Here is an 11,464-nt window from a genome sequence, read left to right on the forward strand (position 1 = left end):
GCAAACAAAAACACATGCAACACATGTGTGGAGGCTTCGCATATACAACACACATGTGGATCCGGAGGCTTCGCATACAACACACATGCACGTGACGCTTTTCGCGCATGCGCACGTACACATGATATCATCGAGCTTCGCACATAACATATGTGCATGACGTGTGTGCAAGACGATCGGAACCGTTCACACACAAAGCATAAAACCAACAAAGTTACCGATACGGTGAGACCTAGAGTGTTGGATGAGGTAAAAAGTTGAGATTGAGTAGGGTATTGAGCTAAGAAAGCTTCACCATTAGTTACCTATGAAGAAAATTAAGTTTACCAACTTAATTTTGGTGAATGAAGAGGTGAAAATGAGGTGGGAAGGAGGGGCAACACGACCGGATCCAGATTTGGTGGGAGGTGGTGGTGGAAGAGTGTTTGGGGAAAGTGGGTGGCACATGTGAGTGGAGAGTGAAAAGCGAGAAATGGTCCCGGGTTAGCGGTGGCGCACCACCTAGCCGTGCGCCCATCGCTAGGGTGACATAGCAATGGCGCATCGCTAAGTGGTGCGCCACCGCTCACCCGTTACTCGTAAACCCACGCCCCGCCCAACTTAGCGATGGCGCACCATGTCGGCGGTGCGCCATAGCTAGTAGTGGCGCACCAAGCAGATGCGCCATTGCTAAAGCCCTCATCTCTAAAGGGCCCTGGCCACCTCCTAGCAGTGGCGCACCACAAAGACATGCGCTATAAGTAAGCCATGTAGCAGTGGCGCACCCTGGAGACGTGCGCCACTATTAGTTTTGGTGGGAGCTGGCCTCCTGCCAGGAATTAGTAATGGCGCACCACAAACAAGGTGCGCCACTACTACATTTGTAACAGTGGCCCACCATTTTGTGGTGCGCCACTGCTAAGTAGTAGTGGCGCACGGCCATCATGGTGCGCCACTGAAGTCAACCTTACGGCTAGGCCTTTTCCTAGTAGTGGCCAAATCTGCTCAACACCTTCTCAACATAATGAGATTGCACAAGTGTAATCCCATTATTCCCATCTCTCAATAACTTGATGTTCAATATAACATCAACTTCTCCAAGATCTTTCATCTCGAAATACTGAGATAAGAAGGTTTTTACCTCCTCAATCACTTTGAGACTTGTCCCAAAAATTAGTATGTCATCCACATACAAGCATAAGACAACTCCCTCACCCCCACCATGGCGATAGTACACACATTTGTCGGCTTCATTAACAACAAAGCCCACAGATGTCAAAGTTCTTTCGAACTTCTCATGCCATTGTTTGGGTGCTTGTTTGAGACCATACAAAGATTTCTTTAACTTACACACCTTTCTTTCTTGACCTTCTAGTACAAAACCATCAGACTGTTCCATGTAAATTTCCTCGTCCAACTCTCCATTTAGGAAAGCCGTCTTAACGTCCATTTGATGAACGAGAAGACCGTGTGAGGCAGTCAATGACAGTAGTACTCGAATTATGGTCAATCTCGCCACATGTGAGTAGGTATCGAAGAAATCTTCGCCTTCCTTTTGGGTATAGCCTTTGGCTACAAGCCGAGCTTTGTACTTCTCAATAGTACCATCAGCTCGAAGCTTCTTCTTAAATACCCATTTACATCCTACGAGTTTGCACCCATAAGGACGCTCAGTTAACTCCCATGTTCCATTAGCCAAGATGGAATCCATCTCGCTTTGAACCGCTTCCTTCCAGTGGTCTGCATCAGGAGATGTGAGAGCTTCTAAAATGGTAGTGGGAGTATCATCCACAAGATACAAAATGAAATCATTACCAAAAGACTTTGCAATCCTTTGTCTGTTACTCCTTGTGGGAGCTTTATTGTCATCTTCATCAGAATCTGAGCTCTCATCATCAGATTCCTCATCAGACTCCATAGGAGTTTCAGGTATTGGATCAGATTCCCAACTAGACATGCCATGCATATCTCTCATAGGAAATATATTCTCAAAGAATGTAGCATCTCTTGATTCAAAGATGGTGCCAACATTCATGTCGTCCACTCCAGATTTCACCACAAGAAATCTATAAGCAATGCTATGGGAAGCATAGCCAAGAAAGACACAATCCACGATTTTTGGTCCAAGCTTTCTCTTTTTGGTGATTGGCAAATTCACTTTAGCCAAACATCCCCAAGTTCGTAGGTAGGAGAGTGTTGGTCTTTTCTTTTCCCATTCCTCATAAGGGGTAATCTCTTTATTCTTGGTTGGAACACGGTTTAGGACATGACACGAAGTCAATATAGCCTCCCCCCACCATTCCTTGGATAAACCCGAAACATCTAACATGGCGTTAACCAAATCTGTTAGAGTACGATTTTTCCTTTCCGCAATCCCATTGGATTGTGGGGAATTTGGAGGCGTCCTCTCATGGATTATACCATGTTCCGCACAGAATAAATTGAACTCATTAGAAAAGTACTCTCCACCCCGATCGGACCGAACCCTTTTTATCTTTCTTTCAAGTTGGTTCTCAACTTCAGCCTTATAGATTTTAAAGAAATCAAGAGCCTCATCTTTAGTTTTCAGGACATACACATAATAGTACCTAGTGGAATCATCAATCAAAGTCATGAAATATTTCTTTCCACCTCTTGTCAACTCACCATTCATCTCACATAGATCTGAATGTATGAGCTCTAGTGGTGCCAAGTTTCTTTCCTTCGCAGGCTTGTGAGTCTTGCGAGGCTGCTTTGCTTGCACACAAGATGGCACTTAGAGCCTTTGATAAAGGTGAATTTCGGAATTAAACTCATATCACCAAGCCGCGTCATACAACCGAAATTAACATGACAAAGTCGTGAATGCCAAACATTAGTTTCATTAACACTAGTGCTTACATGGTTCACAACATTATCACAGAAGTCTTCTAGAGAGAAGCGAAACATTCCCTCACATTCATAGCCTTTTCCAACAAAAGTTCCATACTTAGACAGTACAACTTTATTGGACTCAAACACCAACATAAACCCATCTTTCATAAGACGGGAGCCACTAACGATATTCTTCTTGATAGAAGGGACATGCAGCACGTTCTTCAGTTGCACGATCTTTCCCGAAGTAAACTTCAGATCTACCGTGCCAACACCACGAACAGTAGCATGTAACCCATTCCCCATCATTACCGAGGAACCTCGGGCCTGATAAGAGGTAAACATGGAGATGTCAGCACACACATGAACATTGGCACCCGTATCAACCCACCATTCCATGGGCTGAAACACCGAAAGAACAGTAGGTAATATATTACCATACCCTATAGTTCCTTCCTCTGTGTTGCCAATGACCATGCTGACATAATTTGAGTTCTGTCCAGCTTGACATTTCTTTCTTTTGCGTTGTGGACATCGATTAGCCCAATGGCCTGTCTCTCCACACACCCAGCAAGGATCTTTCTTCTTCGTTTTTCCCTTCTTCTTGAAGTTGGTAGTCTTGGAGACTCCCTTGTTCTTTCCCTTGGACTTGTGGGCATTTTTCTGCACCATATTGGCAGCAGAACGTCCCTCAGTTCCTCCAGTGTGTTTGTCTTTTGCCCTCGCCTTCTCCTCAATATCCAGAGAGCCCATGATATTCTCAACAGAAAACTCATGCCTCTGATGTTTCAGAGAAGTGGCAAAGTTCCTCCACGAAGGGGAAGCTTAGCGACAATGCATCCCGCGACAAACTTGTCCGGTAGCACACACTTGAGGAGCTCAAGTTCCTTTGCCATGATCTGTATCTCATGAGCCCGTTCTACTACGGATCGGTTCTCAACCATTCTCGTAGTCATTGAACTGCTCCATAGCATACGGTTCACCTCCGGCATCGGCAGCACCAAACTTAGCGTCCAGTGCATCCCACAGTTCCTTCCCATTTCGGATGTGCAGATAAGCATCAACCAACTTGTCTCCAAGCACACTTAGGACGGCACCCACAAAGATTACGGTGGCATCCCCGAACTCTTTATCCTCTTCAGGAGTAAGCAGACCTCTGTGAATACCTTCCGCAACTCGGTGCACGCCCATAGAAGTGAGCCACAAGAGGGTCTTATTCTGTCATCTCTTGAAATGAGAACCCGTAAACGGGCTCGGTTTAAGCGCAGCAGCAAAACCAGACGGTGAAAATTGCCTAAGCAAATAAGGTTTTTGGATTGTTGGATTATTAGGCAATCTCCATGTTAGTTTAATTACCGAAAGCAACATTACAGATGCACAAGCATACTTAACCACACACATCAGACTAAGCACATGTATCAGATCTGAACATTGGACAAGTAGCAGTGCAAGATAGGAGAGGAAAAACACATACATCGCGACCGGGAAGGTCGCACCAGCAGCAGCAGCAGCAGCACCACCACCATGGGTATTGTTGATGTCGCCCATGGTGTAGTCGGATCTGTCGATGAAGCAGCCGAACCGTCGAAGAAGAGCACGAACAACAGCGAGCAGTCGCGCCAAGACGCTCCCCAAAAACCTTATCGCCCGTCTCCCGGTGCAGGATCTCAACGGACGGAGTTTCGGAGGCCGACACGTACCCAACTCAGTTGGTGCACCAAGCAAAAATTTAGGCTTCCTTGAGTGTGTCTCGAACTCGAACTCGAATCACGAAACGCGACGTGCGTGCGTGCGTGACGTGACGTGCCGAGCCGAGGCGGGGCGGGCGGAGGAGGAGTGCGCGAGGGCTATTTCTATTCTCACTCACTTGAAGGACTAGAACAACAACCCTTATATACCACTCCAACTCTCTCCCAACTAGCAATGTGGGACTAAACTTTGTCCCCAAAGCTGTCCCAAACTGCCAATGTGATGGGCCTTGAGATTTTAGGAATTGTAGACTACATGGGCTGCCTTACTGGGCTGCAGCCCATCTACATTCAACAAAACATGACACAATTCTAGGGTTTCATGTACTTTTATATATACCCACGAAGGTCACCACAATAAACACGACACAATTCTAGGGTTCTATTTTCTACGTGGTATCTGAGCGGTTTGTCTCACGATGCCGATTCTAGGTCGTCCTACCACTTCCGCATCACGCCGTCCTTGGAGAGATCTCTCTTCGGAGACGCGGCACTCGGTTTTGATTAAAGATCAGATCGGTTTTTTCTTTAGGCTAGATTAAATCCAAATTTTGTAGATTAGATCTAAATTAATCAAATAAATCATTAGATCATGATCCTTTTCTGGCGTAAATCAGTGCAGATATCCGTTTGAAGAAATTGGCTCCAGAAGGGTAACAACAGTGCACGGCGGCACGACGCGACGGGCGGCTTCATCGCGGGCCATCTACCTCCAGTCTTCCGTGCGAGGGCACGCAACACGCGCCTAGGTACCGTCCGAAGGCGCTCGCACCAGGCACGAGGCCATTAGGGAACGATATGTGCCTGGTCTTCGCTCCTAGTGGCTGCAGCAGGCAGCACTATGCTTGTAGCTCCAGGCCTCCAATCACCAGCGCCATGGATTACAAGACCAAAGGTATGGATGCACCACCAGATCTAATGCATCATGGGCTTCTGAATTTACATCAACTCCTCGTTCGCTACCACGCCCTGATCAACTCGTCCTGCGCGACCATGGGATCGACTGCGGGAGGGCCATCTCCCACGGCGTCGGCACACCGACTATCGAGCCACACAAATGTTCATTGAGCCAGAACTAGAACGAGCCGAACCACGAAATCAAGTTGTATGACTACGCCAAGCTACGAGCCAAGAACTTCCTCGAGTACGTCACACCAACCACATGCAGGCAGGTGTGGAACTTCATGACTTCTCCAATAGCACGACATCGACACCATCATCGTTGCAAGGGACGCTTTAAGGCGACCCACTACATCACGCCAGCTGCTTCGACATCGCCGACACATCATCGCCAAGGACTACATCATCGTGAATAGGCTGGGCCGAGTCCATGAATCCCTTCATGAGTGGAACAACACTGTTCTTAAAAAACCTAAAAAAACATCTTCGCAAAGCCTAACGTGAATTTGAAGGGGCGGTTTCTGGCGCCATTTCGGATGAGAGTGAAGCCAAGGCAAAGGAGAAGGCGAACCTGATTGAGGTGCTCCTGAAACAGGAGGATATCCATAGACTTCAACGAGCTCGTGCAAACTAGTTGATATAGGGAGATAGGAACACATCATTTTTCCATATTTTTGCATCGGCTAGGAGGAAAAAAATTTCATTAAGAGACTAAAAAATGAACCAAACCAATGGGTGGAAGGTACTGAGAGTTGATTACTTTTCTAATCTCTTTACCTCTGAAGTCCAGGCTACTGATCCGGCGCTTCTGGAGAAAATTTATCCTAGAGTGATAGAGGAGATGAATGTCAAGCTAATGACATTGTTTACTGCTGAGTAGGTTAAAAAAGCCGCTTTTAGTATTGGTGACTTTAGGGCACCAGGACCTAACGGGATTGATGCTGTTTTTTATAAGCGCTTCTGGGATGTTTTTGGCGAAGATATTACTTCTGAAGTTCTGTAAGCTCTCAACTCAGGTACAATTCCAGCTGGTTGGAATGATACTACTTTTGTCCGTATTCCAAAAACCGATGACCCTGAGTTGGTTACCCAATTTTGCCCTATTAGTCTTCGCAATGTTTAATATAAAATTATCTCAAAGGTGCTTGCTTTGAGGCTGGAATTCTTCCTGAAGTTATTTCTCCCATGCAAAGTGCATTTGTACCTGGAAGGCTTATTACTGACAATGTGCTAATCGCTTATGAGAGTATTCATGCAATCAAAAACAAGAGAAATGGTGCGCTTGGTTCGTGTGCTGTTAAACTGGATATGCATAAAGCCTATGATAGAGTGGAGTGGATTCTTGGAAAATATAATGAGAAAAACTTGGATTTGATGAGATTTGGATCAATTTGATGATCGCACGTGTTAAGTCTGTCAGATATCAGGTGCGGTTTAGTACCGAGGAAACTGATATGTTTGCACCTACAAGAGGGCTTCGCCAGGGGGACCCTCTGTGGTGACCCGGCATACCACTGCATGGTGTAGTATGCAAGTCTGATATAACACCAATGAAACACCGTTCCACTAGTATTATATCGCTCAGAGTGGTACAACAGAAACATATGCGGGTCCAAGGTATGTCTATAGAATTACATCACAAACTCTGTTACATAAGATCATCACAGCCTCCTACTTTACAATGAGGTAAAACTGCAAATAAACTCCGGAAGAACGACTCGTAGACTAGTCTTATCACGAACTCTATTTGTAGAGTATTTAACTAGCTACTGTGGCTATGAATAGATTCTAGCTAAATAGGAGCTAGGTTTAGGAAGCTAGTTCCTTTCTATAGCTAAACTAGGTTTTCTCCTAGATGTAAGTGGTATCTGACTCTTCTGACAGGGTCCTGTCTCGGGAAGTAGTTGTTGACTCCTCGGCCTTCGAGTTGCACTGTAGATCCTTCTTCGATGCCTCCATATCTAAGCAGGGGATTTAAGAGTGGGATGAGTACGAGCGTACTCAACAAGTTCATTATAGGAAAGAGGTGTTTAATGCACTAGCTACAGCATTAGACCAGAAAGTCTAATACCAATGCAAGTTTTCATAACCATTTCTTCAAAAGGTTGCTTTTATTCGGAAGAACTATGTCCGTCAGCCTTCACCGGTTTACTAGAACTTCATGGAGCTCCTTTCCGGCAGCGTTCGCAGCTCCATATCCCGGAACGAGGGAGTGACAGGTCACGGTTCTTTACACTCTGCAGAGGTGTGTTGCTTTACCCATAAGAGATCTTAACCTTGGTGCCAACCAGGTGTACATTCCTGTCCACACTTCCTATGGTGTGAGGCCCGGTATAAGGTCTAGCCAATCATGTTCCTCCGCTACCTCGAACACCCACCCTTTTTTGCATACCCCGACCCTGGGTCCTCGTCGGTCCTCTTATACCACTTAAGGATGGACCCCGACCACGACAACGGTTTGGGATCGAACCAAACTCCTTCGCCGGTAGCCGCAACCCATCATAGACCGCAATACCGTGGGGACTTTAGGCTTCCCCAGCCCACCGCTTGCACTTCGAGCGACAAGTGTCTACGGACTATGCCGTGGGGACTTAAGGCTTCCCCAGCCCACCGCTTGCCCCGACGGATACAAGTGTCTACGGTAAAGCGCATCCGTTGATGAACGAGAGGTGGAAACACTTTTGACTACTCCGTCCCACTCCGGATCTTATGGTTAACACGGATATTACGGCACAAGAATCACTGGCGACATTTGTTGTTTAATCCTAGATGGATATAAGCCCGTGCAATGGAACCTCCACCATATCAACACAATCCATGGTTCCATTGCCCACCACATAGTCATATTCATAGTTATGAAAGTAGTGGTTTTGATTTTTGTGCAATAGTGATAACCATAATACTTTGCAAGTAATTTGATAAAAATACTCAAATGACATGAGCAAGTGATGAACTTGCCTTTCTTGGCTGCAAGATTATGCGGACAAGGTCTTCGATGCGTAATAACTCCAAATTCTGAAATAGCATCATCGTCCAGTAAGGACGATGTTTAAAAGATTGGCAAGGATGCAATAATGCATAAGTATGAGATGCAATCGCTCTAAGCGTGACCTAACCCCGATGGTTTAGGATTAGTGAGTGGTAATGATTAGTTTCGGGTGTGTTGCACTTTTAGAATGATTCTCATACAAGGTTCTTATTCAAGTGTGGTTACATGGTATCCTAAACATGTGCTCGTAAGATATCATAATAATAGCATTAATAGCACACAACAATAACATTTGGTATATTCCTAACATGTAATGACTAGTGGTTGATTTTAATATTACATGGCATGGTTGATGATTAATTATCATGTACTTTAAAAAGAATAACTTTTTGAAGAACATGTTCTTTAATAAAGAACAAGTATGAATAATTAGGGTTGTGGGGTTCTATGTTTTACTTTGGTTTCCACTGCTTCTGGAGTAAGTAGTAGATGGATCACAACATGGTGGAATTCATCAGCAATTAGTCTTGATTGGTTTTACTTAAGCATGAGCAACTTAAGCAATTATTTATACATGGTTGCTACCATGGTGGTTCATTTTGCTGGTGATTGCTAGCTAGGGTTTATAGTAGGTCCTTATAAGCAGGGTTGATGATGATTCTTTATTTTCTTCAAAAGAATAACTTTTGAAGAACATACTTCTTAAATAATAAGAAGTATATCAATTAGGGTTGAGGTGGTCTAGGTTTTGTTATTGGATTCACTAAGTAAGAAGTGGTGGTTTCCTAAATAGGATGTTCAATAATTATCTCACACTAATAGGGTTTAGTGTGTATGGGATATAATGATAAATATTGGGTATAGATGCTATTGGGGCTCATCACAATGGTGTGATGCTAGTTAAGGTTAATTAAGGATGAGATCCTGGTGATAGGAACTAGGTTTGATTAAGATGAACACATGGGATGCTAATTGTAGTGATAGGGTTCTACCTTTTATGTGGACATAGGTATGTATTTTAGTTGTTGATGATGGCTCTATGACTTGAAATAAAGTACCATGCTCACCTGTTCTAATCTAGGTTTTAGATTGGAAGCAAATTAGGGTTCATAAGAATAAATGGAGCTAGGTTGCCTAATGGTATTAGGTTTTTAGGGTCCCACATGAAATTATGGTTTTCTGGTTCTATTACTTATGAAATTAGGGTTTTTTAAATACCCTAAAGTTCTTGAATTAATAACTTCACTTTAAGGTTGAAGTTATTAATAACTTTGAAATAAAATTAATATTGGATTTGGCATTTTATTATTTTTAAATAATTAATAATTAAGATAATTATTAATTAAGGTTTAAATCCTTCTAATAAGGATTTAACAGAATACTAAATAAAGAAATTAATTTTAGAGTGTTCTTTATTTCTTTACTGGTTTCTATTTAATTTTTAAAGTTTTCCTTATTTATTGAATTTTAATTCAATCAAGTATAAAAGAAAAGACTTAATTAATGAGTTTAAAATAATTAAATTTTTATTAACAATAAAAATTCTATATTATATTTTTATTGGATAGATTTTCTTTTTAGGAACATTTTGATATCTAATTTGTATTTTTCTGAATTGTAATGAATTTTCTAAATTTACTTGAAGTTGCGGCAGCTTTTGAATTTGAATTAAAATGAACAGAGCTGTTAAACTCACCCCGTTAGTTCTACCCGTGGTCACCGACCTGTGGGCCTTGGTCCACGTCAGGTGCCATGTGGGCGTGGACCGGGTCAAAATCGGTGACATGGCTTTGGGGCTCTCGGCCGGCGGCCGTCGAGGATGACCCCGATGCTCCAGCCGCGCGCGAGGCTCGGCGGGTGGTTCCGTTTTAACCGGCGCGCAAACACGAAGCTGATGGTGGCGGCGCCGCCCAAAAATGGTTACCGGAGCATCTCCGGCGAGCACAATCAGCGGCGGCGCACGGCGGACTACGGCGGTGGTAGGCTACGGTGCATGCTGGGGCTCAATCAAGGGCTCGGGAGAAGCGCAAGCTTACAGTGATGCGTAGAGAAGGCTCGACGGCGACGATTGTCGACGGTGGCGACGCAATTTTCCGATTTGCCGTGAGACACCGGCGGAAGGGAACGAGCTACCACCGGCGTCTGAGAGCTTATTGGCTCGATTCCTTGCGCACGTTGGGCATGTCGAGCACGGCGGTTCTAATGGTGGTCACGGCGAGGTCTGGGCTGGGCTCCATCGACGGTGGCGGTCGGAGTCTGAGCATGATAGGGTTTCGAATTGGGGAGGAATTGGACGAAGAGAGAGGAAATGGAGGACGCCAGTGCGTTTTATAGGGCTTCCTGAGTGTGCTGGCGGTCAGCAACTGCGGCGACGACGCGGGACGTGGCGTGGCCATCGCGGTGTCGTTCTCCAGTGCGTGCGGCGAGACAGAGACGAAGGAGAAGAAGACGTGCTCGTCCTCTTCGAGTTTATCTGGAGCGAAGGGTTACGGGCCAGTGTTGGGCTGTGGTTTGGCGGTGGATTGGGCCGAGTGCTCGGGCTGTCGCGTGGGCTGCCGGTGGGCTACACGGCCGAGTAAGGCAGTAAGCCCTCCTCTTCTTCTTATTTTCTTTCCTGTTTTTATTTCTTGTTTTCCTTTTCTATTTTGTATTCTGTTTTAAATTCAAGTCAAATTATTTTATACCCCGTGTGTAATTTATACTTAGAACAATTTATTACTAAATAAAGTGCCATTGTATTTCTGAGTTATTCTGGAATAACCATTTGACATAAGTGAGCTTTATTGTAAATTTTAGTTAAGCATGATTTTATGCACTATTTTACTTTCTCTCATCTTGTGTATCAACTTTATTTTGAATGATTATGGTTGATGCTTTCAACCCATTGTATTTTGAGAGATTCTTCTTAGGGCTTGGTTTCTATTTGAGGAATTGGTCACTTGCATATGATTTTATGTGAACCTATTTGTTAGGGTCTTATAGTTATTATTATAAT

Source organism: Lolium rigidum, chromosome 3 (genome assembly GCF_022539505.1).
Source record: "Lolium rigidum isolate FL_2022 chromosome 3, APGP_CSIRO_Lrig_0.1, whole genome shotgun sequence".
NCBI lineage: Eukaryota > Viridiplantae > Streptophyta > Magnoliopsida > Poales > Poaceae > Lolium > Lolium rigidum.